Here is a 19,261-nt window from a genome sequence, read left to right as displayed (position 1 = left end):
CATTATGTCGTGTTCAGAAATTATGTAGGTGCAGCCTATGATTTATGTATGTTCTCTCAGGAGGAAGATGACGAGACCCTCACGGCCAAATCCGACACCCACATGCAGGTTGAAAGACTCTACCACTGCTACTATATGCTGTGTCAATATTCTAGAAGGGTGCCCCATTACTCTTCAGCAGTACTGCATTTGAAGTGTGACTTGTATCAATGATGCAATCAGTCTGTGTGCTTGTGTTCCTTTGTAGGAGGAGTTGGAGCTGCCCCTGTCCCCTCCTGAGGCTTCCCTGCCAGGGACGTCACAATGTCACAAAGTACAGTTTCTTCCACTTCGGTCCATCATTGCCGACTGTTATGCATACTAGGCTAATATGTTCATTCTGGGGTGGGGGTTCTGTAGGCTGGAGTGGACAATGTGCGCAGCCTGTACAAGAAAATGTTACAGCTAGACTGCAAAAAAAAGAGGCTGCAAATTCGGAAGCTCGAACTAGAAATCGAAAAGTTGGAGCATGGGAAGAAGGTATTAGTACATTGTGTGTGTGTGTGTGTGTGTGTGTGTGTGTGTGTGTGTGTGTGTGTGTGTGTGTGTGTGCAAGCAAGCATTAATTTGGCTTTTCTGGCTTTTCTTTTCAGGAACGGGAGAACTTGAATAAATAAATACAGTAGGAATGAGTGGTGATTTTGGCTTTTCTTTATTTTGTGTTACTGCCTGAAAAATTGGTTTGTGATGGCCTCTCTCACTGAACGGCCTGTGGGATGGTCCAGGGTCATGGGGTCAACAACATCGGGGGGTGAGGGAACATGATTGGGAACCCTTTCTTTTCTAATGGTGGCTATGTTATGTAGTACCACACATGCCGCTGTTATTTGACAGGCCTTCTCTGGCCTCACACGCAGGCCTTTTAGGCAGGCAAACCGAGCCTTCAATATGCCGAACGTGATCTCGATTCGTGCTCTTGTAACACTGTGGGCATGATTGAAGGCTCTCTGGGCCCTTGTTTGAGGGTCTGCGAATGGTGTCAGGAGGTGTTTCAAACATGGGTATCCACGGTCCCCGAGTAGGATATCATCAAATCGCCCTTGTATGAAATGGAGAGAAATGTAGTTAGTGTCAAACAACTGTAAGACGCTCACTATTCTTTACTTAAGGAATACCATGAAGTTTGAGTAGGGACGTCTGTGGTATTTTAGCTCTTGTTTCTGTATTGTCCCGATATCTTTTTGATGCAGGATGATTTGTGTTTTAAGGATTAGATGTAGGATTATCTTACCTTCCTCGAATCCCGCAGCTAGTGAAGATTCTCTAAATATGCGGGAATTGTGGACAGACCCTGGCCATCTTGCATCCAGGCTGGTTATCATCAACTGGTGGTCACATGTCATCTAAGAACATCAAGCATTTGTGCAAGGACAGGGGACATGACTGAGGTACAAGCACACTGTTACCCCTGCAAATGAGGAACAACACCAACCCATGTGGAGGACAAAACATCACCTAACGCAAAATGGGACCAGTACTGACAGGTTGATTTGAGGTATGGACATGACCTGTTTGAATGTGGGCCTATATGAAGTAGACCTTTTACCTGTACATTGATGCTATGGAAGGATTTTCTATTCACATAATCCCCCTCATGCTCTCCCAGGGGTGCACTGATTCGGATGTGAGTGCAGTCAATGGCTCCTATTACTCTTGGGAAACCTGTATATTTTGTTAGTCATATCAATTGTCAGTCATAATTGTCTCTATGACAGTAGGCAAACAGACACAATTTGATATTAGTAATTACCTGCGATTGCATAAAACCCTTCTTTGAGCTGAAGTGCGGTTAAATGCCCAGGGAACACGACAAATGAATTCATCAGTTTGGTTAGGGCAAGTACCACTTTGCGAATCATATGACATACAGTGTTCTTACTGAGGTTTTCAGCATCACCGATGGAATACATATATTGTCCACTGGCAAAGTAACGCAATGACAAGCACATAATTTGCTCGATTGTGAGGGCCTGGCTTCAGCGGGTTACATTGCAGACGTCTGCCTCAATCAGCTGGCAAAGGTAACGAATTCCCTCAGCTGAGAATCTATATCGTTCATGAAGAACATCGTCCGGGTATGCCAGCGGATTCTGGCGGTCTCTAAATACCCTCGCCCTCCAGAGAGAGCCCCTCACAATCTGTGCTCCGATATCGCACGGGTCATCCAGGTACACTGGCATTGTCTCGAGAGGAAATGTCGGTGGAGAGGTGGTGTTTAAAAAGGGTGTGGTTAATCGGAAACCTCGGGTTAACCAAGAACATAACCTGAGATGAGCAGGTTTGAGATGCAGCGTAAATTGCCATGGCAGCATACCTCGGTTTGAACATAGACAACTTTCGTAGTATGGGTTAATCGGGAAGTTACGCTGCACGTGATCAAGTTACTCTCGAAGTTACCCTGGTAAGCCAGAAAATCCGCTTCGTAGTACAGGGCACTGATTCATCCAACGATGGATCAGGGGTACTGTAGCACACTGACGTCGGTGTGCTATAGGTCTGGGCTCGGGATGAGCACAGTTCGGCTCCACCCTGGCTAAACGACGAAGTCATGTAGCGAGTTGATGGAGTTTGGCGGGGTGTCTGGTTCTCAACCAGGTCATCTACGGTGTCCGGTTCGGATGCCTCTTGCCACTCTGAACTTTGGCGCATTGTTGGGGGTCTTGCATGCCCCTCGCGCTCTTCTTGGGGGGTCTGCTCCTCGGCAGCCCTCTTAGCAACCGTTTCAGCTTTCTCTAGCCTTTTGGCGCAATCACCAAGGGAGGTCTTCAAGAGCTCATGCTCCCTATGTAAACTATTATTATCGGTTGCCAGCTCGGCGTTGCTGGTGGTCAGCCTTTTAACCTCTCCGCGGAGGCGTCTGATTTCTGAATCAGTATCTTGGAGGTATGATAGGAATAGCTTACCTAGTGCCGCTTGGACACTAAAAGTTGTTCTTTTTGGATCTCTCATATGTTTATTCGAGTTGTCTATGTTGTTTTGGCATTCACTCTTACTCGTGTTCCTAATGTTTGCCTTTTCGGAGGCAGGGCAGTGAATGAGGTCTGCGATGACCTCAAGGAGAGACACGTCTTGAGCGTTGTCTTCAATTTTTGAGACACGAGGGGATGCCATTTTGCTTAGGCTGGATACTAGGATAATTAATCAATGAGTTAATTTATTAATTAATTTGTATTAATTAACATTAACTCTGTAATTAATTAATCAGTTGATAAAGTTTGTTTTGGAAATGCTCTCTTATCCTAAGTTATGAATAGGTTGTGAGTATTTGTGATATGGTTATCACACTACTGTTAACTGTTTTAACACACCTGGGGATATACTTTGGCAACTGCTGAATCAAACTGATGGTTTATCTGTTGTTGCGCCAATATTCAAGAAGTCAACAAACCAATCGCCTCACACGGGGCACCAATTTAATATGTGGGTGCATTTGGGTAATTGAGTGATCAATCTCATTAAATCAGTCTCATATTGAATTTGAAGGTTAATAATTAAATTGAATCAGTCTCATTTGAATCGTTTAAATTGAATCATTTAAATTGAATCACTCAAAGTGAATCATTCAAGTGAATCATTCAAAGTGAATCACCCAAGTGAATCACCCAAGTGAATCATTCAAAGTGAATCATTCAAAGTGAATCATTCAAAGTGAATCACTTAAATTATTATGATCACTTACCGTATTACATAACTTATATGCACCTTTCTGAATTCTTTGGGAGATTGTGTGACTTCGAGTATATTAAGCACAACAAATAAATACACAGTTTCAATAATAATGGAATTTATTATAACAAAGATGAAAATGGATAATAGCAGATGGAATATATACAAACAGTGAAGTGTGTGTGTGTGTGTGTGTGTGTGTGTGTGTGTGTGAGAGAGAGAGAGAGAGAGAGAGAGAGAGAGAGAGAGACCTTGTGTGGGTGTGGCCTGTGAAAGGCCCTATGGCCTAGCTAAGGAGGGTGTTTGTGTGTGTGTGTGTCCCCATGTGGTGTAGGCCTTGTGGCTTAAGCAAAGGTTAGCCTAGCTTGGTAACGAGACAAAGGAATTAGCCATGTGGCTAGCTAAAGCCCAAGGACCCTACCTCGTGGAGTTAAACAAAGGAAAGGTGTGTGTGAGTGTGGGGGAAGGACCGCCACGTGTTGGAGACAAAAGGCTAGCTCTGTGTAGCTAACCAAAGGTGTGTTTGTGCACGTGGTAAGCAGGGGCGATTTCTCAGAGACAACAAGGGAAGCCGAGCTTCCCCTAAAATTCTCTCCCCAAACTGTGGTGTCTACGACGTTGAATTCTCATTAAAACAATAACTTGCATAACATAATATATGCCCAAGATTGTATTTATGTTCATAACTATCCTGTAACTTATTTGAGTGATGTCTGACGAACTTGCAGTTCGCTACGAGAATCACCTTTGCTGCCAGGCTGTAACCTTTCTTATTTCAATGGGCTCTATGGACTGGCAGCAGTGTTGCCAGATTGGGCGGTTTTAAGTGCATTTTGGCGGGTTTTGAATATATTTTGGGATGGAAAATGTCAGCAGTATCTGGCAACACTGACTGGCAGCCGGGTATGCGTTGCAGTCTACGAGACGGCTCTGAACAGCCAATTTTGGCTAATTGTTATTGGTTAAAATCAACAAAATCATCACTTCCAGGGAAGCCGGGCTTCTCTGGGACTAAATGAGACAGTGGGAGGGACAAGAAGCCGGGCTGATAAAGGATTATTGGAGGTAGTGTTTGAAAGACATGAGGAGGGCGGTACTTCGGCGAGGAACACGGAAGTATGATCAGTCAGTCCCTAGCGGATGTCGAGAAAGTGTAGTCGTGTGCCAAAGTGCTGTCCGAATTTCTTTTCATATAACCATTTCTTTTCATTGATGTCTCTGTACATTACTCTGTAAATAAATGTAAATATTACTCGTTATGCTCCGTTAACTTTCATCCATTCTATCAGTTTGATCATTCGTGAATTCACTCGTTTATTTCATTTGTAGTTCAATCTGGTTGTAGGCTAGCTTGAGCCTTATTGGGATCTGCAGTGCTAGCTGCTAACAGAAATTGGTGAAGTCTCTGGAAAGCACAACCAGCTGGTATGACAGGGTCACAGACCATTTTCTGGAAAAGGAGTGGAGGGCAGAATTTGTGTATAAATAGTGTTCATGTTCATGAATCTGAAGTGTGTATATTGTTCAGTAATGTTAAGAGAATGGTGGGCTCTGTGTTATAGGCAGAGGTGGAAAAACTGGATTGACAAAGTAAAAGTCCTGCTTAGGTTTTCCTTCTGCCTGTGCTCTCAACACAGGTGATTTCACCAATTAGCTCATCAACCTGGCTTAGGGGATGTGGTAATTAGGATCAGCTGGTTCATTGAATTGACTGGAGCAAAAATGTGGCAGCGTTTTTACTTTCTGCACCCGGGTTTTTCCACCTCTGGTTATAGGTTATACCTGGGTATAATATTCAAGGTTCTGTGTGTTGCATAGCCTACCTGGTTATGAATTTCCAGACTGTGTTGCAGAAGATGTTCAAGGATGTGTTGCACAGCTGGGTGTTGTGTTAAAGACTCTGTGTTGCATATCAGGGTATGATGTTCAAGGCTCTTCGTTGAATAGCCAGTGATTTTTGGATGTTTGATATTTTTGATTAAGGATATGAGGCACTAGCCTGGCAAGCCAGACTATAACATGAAATGTACAAGCAAAAATACTTTCTGCCACTAGGTAGGGTTGTCTAGTTCACTGTGCTAACTTGACTTTTCTGTGTTCACTTTTCTATGCTTTGATATCCGGCCTACAGGTTTTACGATGAATGCGTAAAATGGGCTTCCCCTGTTTTAAAAACCAGCAGCTGCCACTGGTGGTAAGGCCTAGATTAGCTTCATGCGGCTAAGCTCAGACAAAAGGGAAGCTAGCTCATAACACTACTAAATCCCCTGAAATCTTGATGCGGTCAAGATGTATAATAAGAGAACTAAATATGTTAGTAGGAGTAAAGAGAAGCATGCACAGCCTATCTATTAAACAACTGAGAGAACATAGAACAAAATAAATCAACACGCTGCGTGTTTAACAGTGTAACAAATAAACCTGGGTTTAAATTCACACTATTTCAATAAAAGCAAATTCCTAAGACTAGCTATAATTATGCCCAAAAATGCCAGTCTTACTTAATATCCTGCTTCTACGCGAGATTATGAGAAGATTTTCCGAGACTTTGGAGTTTTTCACCGTTGTGAAGCACGTGAGGCACAGGGAATTACGTGGAGAAGTTGAGTTTCACAGGACCCCATGGAGCATGTCTGTGGAAAGCAGAGAATTCTTGATCCGGCGCTTCGTGGCTCGTGGGAAGAAAAACTCTGATTAACAATGTGCACAGCACTTCAATCAGGAGGAATTCTGGTCACTCCTAATTATAAATGAACTGCTTTGAGCTGCAGTCGTACGTACTTAATGAATGAAACCGGTTGTAACTCACTGAGTTTAAAATCGCGCGATCTTAGAGTCTACCATGGCCAAAGGTAAACAAAGAAAAGCGCGAAATTCTGATTCTTGCAAGAAAGAAAAGAAAAGACGTCTTTATCTGGTTGGCTCGCGGAGCGAGCCTTCCTCTCTGTGTCCGTGTGGAATCACGGCACCAAAAGAGAAAGATATGGCGGATTTCCAGGTCCTTTATGGAATCATGGAGGATGTGATGAAAGTGATCCCGCCCAGGCGTGATGTAGGTCAACGCGGAAGTTGGCTGATGGGAAATGTAGTTTCTTAAAAAGGGACTATACCTACATTATCAGCGCTCAGTTCAGAAGCCTGCATCTCTGATGGTATGGGGTTGCATTAGTGTGTGTGGCATGGGCAGCTTATACATCTGGAAAGACACCATCAATGCTGAAAATTATATCCAGGTTCTAGAGTAATATATGCTCCCATCCAGACAACGTCTCTTTCAGGGAAGACCTTGCATTTTCCAACATGACAATGCCAAACCACATACTGCATCAATTACAGCATCATGGCTGCGTAGAAGAAGGGTCCGGGTACTGAACTGGCCAGCCTGCAGTCCAGATCTTTCACCCATAAAAAACATCTGGTGCATCATAAAACGGAAGATACAACAAAAAAGACCTAAGACAGTTGAGCAACTAGAATCCTACATTAGACAAGAATGGGTTAACATTCCTATCCCTAAACTTGAGCAACTTGTCTCCTCAGTCCCCAGACGTTTACAGACTGTTGTAAAGAGAAAAGGGGATGTCTCACAGTGGTAAACATGGCCTTGTCCCAACTTTTTTGAGATGTGTTGTTGTCATGAAATTTAAAATCACCTAATTTTTCTCTTTAAATGATACATTTTCTCAGTTTAAACATTTGATATGTCATCTATGTTCTATTCTGAATAAAATATGGAATTTTGAAACTTCCACATCATTGCATTCCGTTTTTATTTACAATTTGTACTTTGTCCCAACTTTTTTGGAATCGGGGTTGTTGTTAATAGTTTAGGAAATAATTTGTGTTTTGTGTATGGCTATTAACTCTTTGCTGCTGTTTAACAGCATTTAACTCTGCTAATACAAATAGTGATGCTCTGAAATCAGGTTTTTCTTGAATTGCTTTAACTATGGGAAAAATGAAAAGATGACTACTGTACTTTTTTATTACTGGGTGATGAGTGACTGCAAATGAATAGTCCTGCAGCTTGTAGTATACCAAAAATTATTATATCCACATTCACTGGATTTGAGCGCGGAACATGTTGTTGAACCAACTGGGGATGAAATAAAAACTCTATTTAAAAACAAATCCCAAAAAACTACAAAAAAAGCAACAAAATATGGAATAAAATTATTTGATGGTAAGAATGTATCTTTGTTTTATTTTTCAATAATTATTACTGTCATGGGTGGCACGCTGGTGTAGTGGTTAGCACTGTTGCATCACAGCAAGAAGGTCCTGGGGTTCGAGCCCAGTTGCCGACGGGGTCCTTTCTGTGTGGAGTTTGCATGTTCTCCCTGTGTCTGCGTGGATTTCCTCAGGGTGCTCCAGTTTCCCCCACAGTCCAAAGACATGCAGGTTAGGTTAACTGGTGACTCTAAATTGACCGTAGGTGTGAATGTGAGTGTGAACGGTTGTCTGTGTCTATGTGTCGACCCTGTGATGACCTGGCGACTTGTCCAGGGTGTACCCCGCCTTTCGCCCGTAGTCAGCTGGGATGGGCTCCAGCTTGCCTGCGACCCTGTAGAACAGGATAAAGCGGCTAGAGATGATGAGATGAGATGAGATGAGATGAGATGAGATGTTACTGTCATTTTGACAATTTGTTTACATTCTAAGCGGAAATTATTTTGTTGGACATTTTGTATAAAGTTTTTATTTATCAAGTCTGTGAAAAATAAAAATGCTCTGTTTCTCAAAATCCAGTCAATGTGGATAGAATAAAACAGTTATTCCACTCAATCTCGTCATACATGATTTACAGCTAACTCAGCACTACGCGACTCGTCAGCTATCGCCTCATGTATGACTCGATTTTGTGGAATAACTGTTAAATATCCTAAAGCTACTCAATTTGTTTGACTTTGTTTACTGTATGTTGAAATGTTACATGTTAAAATATTGACAGTCACTAGGCAGAAGCAGATGCACACAAGTGCAAGGCATTTAAGTCAAAATATAACCGTAGTGGAAAAACAGGCAGAGGTCAAATGTCAAACAGAGCAATCAAAATCAGAATAAAGAGCATCAATGAAAAGTCAACACCCAAGAATGACAAATGGAGAAACATCACTCTGTAATGCACAATGGAATGGCAAAACTCATACATGGTGAATGAACTAACGTAACTACATGGAAGTACAATAAATGAGTGTTGAAAGAAAACAGATGAGCTTAATAGGCAGGGTAGTGAGAGTGTGCTCATGTCCAGACTGGATTGTGGATACGATGCATTGGCTCCTGGACTGGCAGTGGATTTGGATGTGATATTGGCATTGAAATACTTTTGAATTCAGCATATTGTCAAATCTGCCAAAATTACAGTGCAATTACAATGTTCCAAAACAGTAATCAGAAATTGCAATGATGGAGTTGTAGTTACATGTTGTCTAGCTTCAAGAGAGGAGAGGGAAAGAGGCTATGCTATTTGCTATGCTGCATGCTGCCTCTGAGTATTTCTTACCCTGTGAGACTTCATCTTTGTAGGGTGTCTGCAGGTTTGGGGGTTTTAGCATCACTGATAGCCCCCTGGGGCCCACATCATGATTTAATCATATTGACAGATCACAGCATGCAGAGAGCAGTCGAGTCAAGCGGTGTGTGTTTCTGAGAATTACACCCTACCTCTCCTGTTCCTCAAGTAAACCTAATTGGCAGAGAAAGGCAAAGAGAAGGAAGATTCGAGTGAACACTTTGTCTCTTCCTGCACAGTCAGGGAAAATCAACCTGGCAGGTTATTACCGCATTAGCACTTGTGTGCTAGCAAATTATGGAGCTATCTTGTATTGGGGAAAAAACAAGGATATTTTCAGTTTGTACTTCAGAGGGGCAGCTTGGAGGACTTCAAACACTTACTTGAGAACACACAGGGAATGATTTCTATGCCACAGTTACTGGCAACCTTCATGAAAAAAAAATAACAAAAAGAGTAGCACATACATTCAGGGATATTTTGAGTTTAAACATGTGGGGACGCTTTAATGTGTTTTTAATACTATATATTTTTTTCCAAAATAAAGCTTTTCCAAATAAGTGCATATTTTACAGAATAAACACATAACTATCAGTACCCCACCCCAACCATTAGTAAAGCCTTACCTGGACTGTATAACAATGCTGGGGCTTTTGCATGCAACATTTAAAGACTCTTTATATTATTACACTGCATTGCATAAGTATCCACAACCTTGAATTTTGTCATATTACAACTTAGAATTGAAATGGGGTTAATTAACAGTTATTCCATGAAATCGAGTCTTACATGAGCTGATAGCCGACGAATCACATAGCACCGAATTGGCAAAAGCCATGTACAATGAGATTGAATGGAATAACTGTTTTATTATATCCATATTCACTGGATTTTGAGAAAAAGAGCATTTTTATTTTCTGCAACTTCGATAAATAAAAACTTTCTACAAAACATCCAACAAAATAATTTCCGCTGAGAATGTAAACAAACTGGTGAAATGACAGTAGCAATTTGTGAAAAATGCTATAATAATAATTCTTGAAAAATAAAACAAAGATACGTTCTTACCATCAAATACTTTTATTCCTTATTTTGTTGCTTTTTTGTATTTTGGGGGGGTTGTTTTCGAGTAGGGTTTTTATTTCGTCCTCGTTTGGTTCAGCAACATCCACCATTGTGTTTTTCTCTACTCACGGTATATGAGCTGATAGCCTAGTAGTAGAGTAGCCGATCAGAGCACACGATTACTCATATCCAGTGAATGTGGATAGAATAATAACAAATATAAAGTATACATTTTGTATGTGTACAAAAGATCTCATAATATATAAATGGGGTAAAAAACATTTATATATTCTGCAAAGGTATTACCAAATTAAGAGGCCAAGGGTAACTCTCAACATGATGCGATCACCACCATGCTTCACTGTAGGTCTTTACAAACCAAGGTAACATTTAACATGATGCTATCACCACCATGCTTCACTGTAGGTCTTTACAAACCAAGGTAACATTTAACATGATGCTATCACCACCATGCTTCATTGTAGTATTATTGTGGTTTTCTCAGGGAGATGGGGAGTCTTGGTATTCCATCAAATAGTAAATTTGTTTTATTTAGAATCAGAATCAGAATTACTTTATTAATCCCTGGAGGGAAATTCAAAATTGCAACCAAGCTCCTGAATCAAGGAAGAAGTAAATATGTCTAAAAATAGAAGATAAAATAGTCCTTAAAAAGAATAAAATAAAAATAAAATAAATTTAACTAAGTTGAATAACTTAAGTAAAAGCAAAATGAAGTGATTTTATATACAATGATTCCTATATACATATATTGCACCTGAGTTAAGGATACATAGTAAGAAGTGTACCACAGTTATACAGTGGCATTGTACAGCTTGACTGCAACAGGTAGGAATGATTTCCTGGGGGCGTCGTGGCTCAGGTGGATAAGGCGCCATACCATAAATCCGGGGACCCAGGTTCGATTCCGACCCGAGGTCATTTCCCGATCCCTCCCCATCTCTCTCCCACTCATTTCCTGTCTCTACACTGTCCTATCCAATAAAAGGTAAAAAAATCTTTAAAAAAAAGGAATGATTTCCTGTGTCTCTCAGTTGTGCAGTGTGGAAGAATCAGCCGTTTACTGAATGTGCTTCTGTGGCTGATCAGCTCCTCATGTAGAGGGTGGGAAGGACAGTCTAAGATTGTTTTTATTTTGGACAGTGTCCTCTTTTCCAACACCACTGTCAGAGAGTCCAGTTCCACGCCTACAACATGGCCGGCCTTCCTGATGATCTTATTGAGTCTGTTAGTGTCCTTCACCTTCAAGCTGCTGCCCCAGCAGACGACAGCATACAGGATGGCGCTGGCCACCACACACTCATAGAACATCCGCAGCATCATTCGGCAGATGTTGAAGGACCTTAGCCGTCTCAGAAAATAGAGACGGCTCTGGCCCTTTTTGTATACAGTGTCCACGTTTTTGGACCAGTCCAGTTTATTGTCCAAGTACACCCCCAGGTACTTATATTCCTCCACCATGTCCACACTGACCCCTTGGATGTTAACAGGATTCACCGGAGCCCTGATTCTCTTCAGATCGACCACTAGTTCTTTCATCTTTGTCACCAAAGATTTAAAATCTTTTTCAACTTTAGGGTTGTCGGTTATTTTGCTGCACATTTTTGACAGACAATAGTAAAAAGAGAATGATTTTTTTCCACCAGCACTTTAGAGAAATGCTGGTGAAAAAAAAAGATAAGTTCCTTCAAATTTTTTTGTATCCCCTTGTTTCTTATGCGGTCTGTCATTCCTGTAGCCTGTGGGTGGGGTTTTTTTCTGTATTTCTTTTTTACTTTTTGTATGTCCCATAGTTCCATGTGTGTTCCCTATGTTGTTTCAAAGTTTTGGTGTCTTCAGTATTGTTCTGTGGTGTAGAAAATGGTAATACAAAAAACACTGATACAAGTCACTGATACTGTATAAATCCCTAAAGGATTTAATTTGCACTTTTGAAAATCTACCTCTTTACTTGGTTCATTACACATCTTGTGTTCATTGCTTGTTTGTGCACTGTTGTCTTTGTCTATTGTCTTTGTTTTGTTTTGTTGTACTGTATAACAATAAAAAAAAAACAGAGGAAGGATAAGTAGCTCCTTGTATTGTTTGAGTGAAATGTTTAAATCATTGTGTTTGATATTTTATACAACAATTTAGCATGTTTTCTTGAATTCTTTTATTTCTGAAGTTGCCTGAATATAAACTCGACTCTGGTTTTGTTCTTCAAGGTAGTTACATCTGAGGTGAGAGGTAACCAATCTATTGCGGGGCTACTACAAAGAGACAAACACCCATTCACACTCACATTCACACCTACGGGTAATTTAGAGTAGCCAGTTGACCTAACTGGTATATCTTTAGGCCAAGTTTACATTAGACCGTATCTGTCTCGTTTTCTTCACGGATGCACTGTCCGTTTACATTAAAACACCTGGAAACGCCGGGAAACGGGAATCCGCCAGGGTCCACGTATTCAATCCAAATCGTGTCTGGTCCGGTGCTGTGTAAACATTGAGAATACACGGATACGCTGTGCTGAGCTCTAGCTGGCGTCGTCATTGGACAACGTCACTGTGACATCCACCTTCCTGATTCGCTGGCGTTGGTCATGTGACGCGACTGCTGAAAAACGGCGCGGACTTCCGCCTTGTATCACCTTTCATTAAAGAGTATAAAAGTATGAAAATACTGCAAATACTGATGCAAATACTGCCCATTGTGTAGTTATGATTGTCTTTAGGCTTGCCATCCTTCCACTTGCAAGTGGTAAGTGACGCGCATGCCCGATATGCACTGAGATCACACACACAGCGGCTCAGTCCCAAATCACTGCTCGTGCTCTATACTCGTGCGCTCGGTGAGCTGCGCAGGGCCGGAGTGCGCACCCTCCAGAGGGCACTCGCTGTTCAGGGCGGAGTGATTTGGAGCGCAGGATGCCTGCGGAGCCGAGCGTATCTGTGTATTGGCGTTGCTATGTGCATGCGAATCGTGTATTGGCGTTGCTGTTTGCACACTAATCATTTTAAAAACGTTAATCTGATGATCCGTTGATACGGTCTAATGTAAACCCCACCTTAGACTGTGGGAAGAGGAAAGCCACACAGGTATGGGTAGAACATACAAACTCCACACAGAAAGGCCCCAATCAGTTTACAGTTATTTAGCACAAAACTCTTTCAGCACAAGTCTAAAGTCTTTTAGCACAACTCTAAGTTTTTTAGCACAAGATCCAAGAACATTTATTTCCACACAACGGTGGATATCATAGTATATACATCCATTTCTGTTCACTGAGTGCTCAATTAAAATAAAACAATAGGATTAGAGAAGTGGGGCGGCACGGTGGTGTAGTGGTTAGCGCTGTCACCTCACAGCAAGAAGGTCCTGGGTTCGAGCCCCGGGGCCGGCGAGGGCCTTTCTGTGTGGAGTTTGCATGTTGTCTGCGTGGGTTTCCTCCGGGTGCTCCGGTTTCCCCCACAGTCCAAAGAAATGCGGGTTAGGTTAACTGGTGACTCTAAATTGACCGTAGGTGTGAATGTGAGTGTGAATGGTTGTCTGTGTCTATGTGTCAGCCCTGTGATGACCTGGCGACTTGTCCAGGGTGTACCCTGCCTTTCGCCCATAGTCAGCTGGGATAGGCTCCAGCTTGCCTGCGACCCTGTAGAAGGATAAAGTGGCTAGAGATAATGAGATGAGATTAGAGAAGTGAAATTTTTTGCCATCTATCCCATTGTTATTTCAACGACAGGTTTAAAAAATGATGCAGAAACGCAATAGACTTTATTATTAATCAAATAAAGTGCAAACTGTTCTTGATCTGATTAACTTGTGTGAATTATCTGTAATCTGTGCACTGCGGGGGGGGTTTTCGCACAATCTACAAGTGTTTGTGGTTTATTGATTTGATAATTTAGTGTTTTTAGTGGTTGATAGCATGGAACAAAAAAAGAAATATTGAAATCAAATATAAACATGCTGCAACAAAGTGAATTTCCCTGTAAACTAACCATAGCTTCGAGACTCAGCTTGATGATCAAACAATCTTTACATCTTAGTATAATCTCTTCTTCTTCATCTTCTTCTTGCTTCATGATTGCTGTATTATAAACAATTGATATATTCATTTTGGTTGTTTTGTTATTCCTGAACATTTATATTGCACTTTTATTTAATTGCCATTCGTTCTAGGATACTTTAGTAGAAGTTTCTTTCATTTGTTTACATATCGCAACTGTTGGTTACTAAGGAGACATGATTCTCATTTTTCTCACTGAAATTGGTCTTTTTTCAGTTGAAGACTTTGTAACTTTATTAGTCAAATACATATCAAAACAGTAATATGTGATATCAAATCGACTTTAAATAATTTGAGTAAGTTTTTAGGAATAGATTCCGCTCTTAGTCAGCAAAACACATGTCAAGCAAGGCAAGAGACATAATCCCCCATTTAATTAATCCAGCAAACATGTAATTATTGACAGTCAATTGAATTTGTGATATAATCAGAAGTGACTGAAGTTATCTGTGAAGGTGCCCACAATTCAAGGTTTGTTATGGCTTAACTAAAAATATCCAAAGACGCCAAAGAATCAGATTTTCAGTCCATGTTTCAGGGATCCACAACTGATCCTTAACATGCACAGCAGCAGAAATTCCAGCTTCCAGTCCCTAAACAATCATAATAAACCCCTTCCTATATCAAGATGAGTATTTTTTATTATTATTATTGTGACCATAATCCAGAGTTGTGCTAAAGAACATAGAATTGTGCTATGAGACTTTGGATTTGTGCTAAAAGACTTTAGATTTGTGCTAAAAGACTTTTGTGCTAAATAACCGGATACCCCCCAGTCAACCAGCAGGTTCAAACCCAGAACCTGTATGCTGTGAGATGACAGTGCCAACCACTGCACCTCTGTGCCCCACCGTGCTGCCCACATTTAGAATCAGTTTGCTGGATAGTTTGATGGGTCAATGGGTGATAGAATTCTGCTGTGGAGAGAGGCAGGCCATGACAGCTGTCCTGCCATGCTGGGTTACATAGTGTATGCTTTTGGACAGCAGGCATGCGGATGCCAGGCATCGCTCTTTACCCTTCATGCATGCTGAGGCCTGGCAGTCAGGTGATGCAGACTGATGAGCGAGAGACAGATGAAGAAATCTCCAAACCCCAGTCCTCATTCCACCATGTCAGGGCCTGCCAATCACACCCATGTAAACTTGCTCTTTCCTCCCTGCTAGCCAAGGTCTTGCATTTCAGCAAGTGCTTGTGTGAGACAAAGACATACATAAAAGCAAGCAGAGTAGTGAAGTCAAGGTTTGAAAATGCCCTGCTCACTTCATCCCACTGTTTTTTGGTAATGCCAATGATTGTCAAAGCACTCAATATTCTCTGATATGAAAAGAAGAAGAGGCATCTTATTGTGGTGATAATGTGCCACTGGTGTTAGCACATCACTAATGGGCCTGTCACTGCATCCCAGTTGTCCTTCAGTGAGGTTATTCTGCCACATCGCCTCCCCCCATTCTGACATGGTAATTACTGTCAGCTGGCAAAAATGCCTGGATCGAACAGCATTTGAGAAAAGAGATGCATTCTGAAATGGCAGCAGTATGCTGCATGCGTGCGACCTGGGATTTCAGCCTGTGATGGGTTATTACTTGACTGAACCACCGATGAATAAAAATAGCTTAAAGTCTGAAAAAAGACACCAGATACTAATCTTTTTAATTGTTAACCACATACCCAAATATACTTCCTGGATGAATTCATTTTTTTTACTTCCTCCATTTTTCGTACCTAAGACCTCAACTGTAGGTTGTAAAAAATCTTGACTTATTATTATTATTATTATTTCAAGATATTACATCATTATTTTTGACTTAGTTTGCACTTTAAGTATCATGTATCATTTACCTAAAAAGGTGTATGTGCTGTTCCTTCCATCCATAAATGATCTATACTGCTTATCCATCAGGGTCATGGAAGAAGTTGGAGCCAATTGCAGCTGATGTCGGGTGAGAGGTGAGGTACACCCTGGGCAGGTCACTGGTCTCTTGTAGGGGCTAACACAGAGACAAACAACCATTCACACTCATGTTCACAGTTCACATAATCTTGAATATTAAGTATTCAAGATATTGAGCATTTACTTTTCATGTACTGTTTACTTCCAGTTTTAAATGGGAAAGTGTGTTCCCATACTTTTGGATATATACTACATACATAAATCGATACATGCATACACTCACTGGCCACTTTAAAAGGAACTTGTTCTTGATTCTAAGATTCCTGTTCTTGGCTGCAGGATTGGAAACTACTGTGGTCTTCTGCTGTTGCATGCTGAGATGCTTTTCTGCTCACCATGGTTGTAAAGAGTTGCTATGAGTTGTTATATCCTTCGTGGCAAAAAAGCTTGAACCAATCTGGCCATTTTTCTCTGACCTGTCTTATCAACAAGACGTTTTCACCCACAGAGTTCACTCAGTGTTTTTTGTTTTTCACGCCATTCGCGCTGTGGGGCGGCACGGTGATGTGTAGTGCAGAACAGTGGTGTAGCGGTTAGCACTGTTGCCTCACAGCAAGAAGGTTCTGGGTTCAAGCCCAGTGGCCAACAGGGGCCTTTCTGTGTGGAGTTTCCATGTTCTCCCCGTGTCTGCGTGGGTTTCCTCTGGGTGCTCCGGCTTCCCCCACAGTTCAAAGACATGTGGTTCGGTTAACATGGGCAGCCATGGCCTGAGGTTAGGTTGAAGTGCCTTTGAGCAAGGCACCTAACCCACAATTGCTCCCTGGGCACTGTAGCATAGCTGCCCACTGCTCTGGGTAGGTGTGTGCTCTTTTTTTTTTCTTCCTATTATTGTAAAGCGACCTTGGGTTTTGAGAAAGGCGCTATATAAATTGAACATCTCATCTCATTATCTCTAGCCGCTTTATCCTGTTCTACAGGGTCACAGGCAAGCTGGAGCCTATCCCAGCTGACTACAGGCGAAAGGCGGGGTACACCCTGGACAAGTCGCCGGGTCATCACAGGGCTGACACATAGACACAGACAACCATTCACACTCACATTCACACCTACAGTCAATTTAGAGTCACCAGTTAACCTAACCTGCATGTCTCTGGACTGTGGGGGAAACCGGAGCACCCGGAGGAAACCCATGCGGACACGGGGAGAACATGCAAACTCCGCACAGAAAGGCCCTCGCTGGCCACGGGGCTCAAACCCAGACCTTCTTGCTGTGAGGCGACAGCACTAACCACTACACCACCATGCCGCCCTAAATTGAACATCTCATCTCATCTCATTATCTCTAGCCGCTTTATCCTTCTACAGGGTCGCAGGCAAGCTGGAGCCTATCCCAGCTGACTACGGGCGAAAGGCGGGGTACACCCTGGACAAGTCGCCAGGTCATCACAGGGCTGACACATAGACACAGACAACCATTCACACTCACATTCACACCTACGGTCAATTTAGAGTCACCAGTTAACCTAACCTGCATGTCTTTGGACTGTGGAGGAAACCGGAGCACCCGGAGGAAACCCACGTGGACACGGGGAGAACATGCAAACTCCGCACAGAAAGGCCCTCGCCGGCCCCAGGGCTCGAACCCAGGACCTTCTTACTGTGAGGCGACAGCGCTAACCACTACACCACCGTGCCGCCCTAAATTGAACATATTATTATTATTATTGTTGTTGTGTGTGCATGTGTGTGTTTATTGCTTCAGATGGGTTAAATGCAGAGGTTAAATTTCACTGTGTACTTAAGTCTGTGCTTGAGTGTACGTGTGACAAATAAAGGCTTCTTGGCTTGGCTTCTTCTTCTCATTCTCATTGTGTGTGAAAACCTCAGGAGATCAGCAATTTCTGAAATACTCAAACCAGTCCATCTGGCACCAACACCCATGCCACAGTGAAAGTCACAGAGGTCAAAAATTTTCCCATTCTGATGTTTGAAGTGAACATTAACTGAAGCTCTTGATTTGTATCTGCATGATTTTATGCATTGTGCTGCTGTCAAGGGATTGGCTGATTAGAGAACTGCATAAAACAGCAGGTGTGTGGGTGTTCCTAATAAAGTGACCAGTGAGTGTACATACCTCCATACTGCATATACTGTATATTGAATAGAAAGTACAATACAGTTGAATCTTTTCAGATATGTGGAAACACAATTACTGACCTGACAGATCTGGGCAGGACGAAAATCCCAGAGCCACTCCAGTAATAGTTACATCAGCACACCTCTATTGTATGAAATAAGGCTATTGTATTGTATTGTATTGTATTGTATTGTATTGTATTGTATTGTATGACTATTGCTCACGCTACTTGCGTCAATGACAGTATGTAACCTGATGATATGAAGAAATTATTCCTAATTGTAATTCTGGGTGTGAGCTACAAGGCTGTTTTGCAAATCCAGGCAACCAAATAAACATCACAAATGCTAAGAAATGCATTCCCATAGGACACAGAACCCTCGTTTCAAATATCTGGTGTTTAAACTTCAGCTTTACTCTCATACAGCTTCCCTGATGGAAACTATTCATTATTCAGTGAACACATTAAAAAAAAAAACACCATTCTTTACTAAAATCAGAATGTACTGCTTGACTCTTGGATATAATTGAATCATGTTGTCAAGCTTTCAAAAAAAAAAAACCTCCACACTTGGCCCAAATAGAAGGGCAAATGCACAAGTCTCCCCAGGTATTTGCAAAACTAAGCCTCAACAAGTTTTCAAGGCAAATTGCTCTCCTTGATATAGACATATACTTTAGAACCGTCTCCCCTTATTGTTTCGCTTTCACCATTCTGCACAATATGCCATACTAAACCAACGGATACGGCTGTCCCTGTCAGCCTTCCGTTAATATGGACCTCTCTTGGATAGCTAGCTTAACTGCTAATGTACTAACAATTACAGCAAGAGCGAGTGTGTTAAAAGAATGAGCAATCCATTTACAAAC

At 41.8% G+C, this 19,261-nt stretch overlaps 1 pseudogene; it reads right to left on the bottom strand.

Annotated features, from left to right (window-relative positions):
* Positions 1 to 374: 374 nt before the first annotated feature.
* LOC132882576 (putative nuclease HARBI1) lies at positions 375 to 2,219 on the bottom strand (annotated as a pseudogene).
* Positions 2,220 to 19,261: the final 17,042 nt, after the last annotated feature.

The sequence above is a fragment of the Neoarius graeffei genome, chromosome 3 (assembly GCF_027579695.1).
Source record: "Neoarius graeffei isolate fNeoGra1 chromosome 3, fNeoGra1.pri, whole genome shotgun sequence".
Taxonomy (NCBI): Eukaryota; Metazoa; Chordata; class Actinopteri; order Siluriformes; family Ariidae; genus Neoarius; species Neoarius graeffei.
The sequence above is the reverse complement of the archived record's forward strand: the minus strand, read 5'-3'. Positions and strand labels throughout refer to the sequence as shown.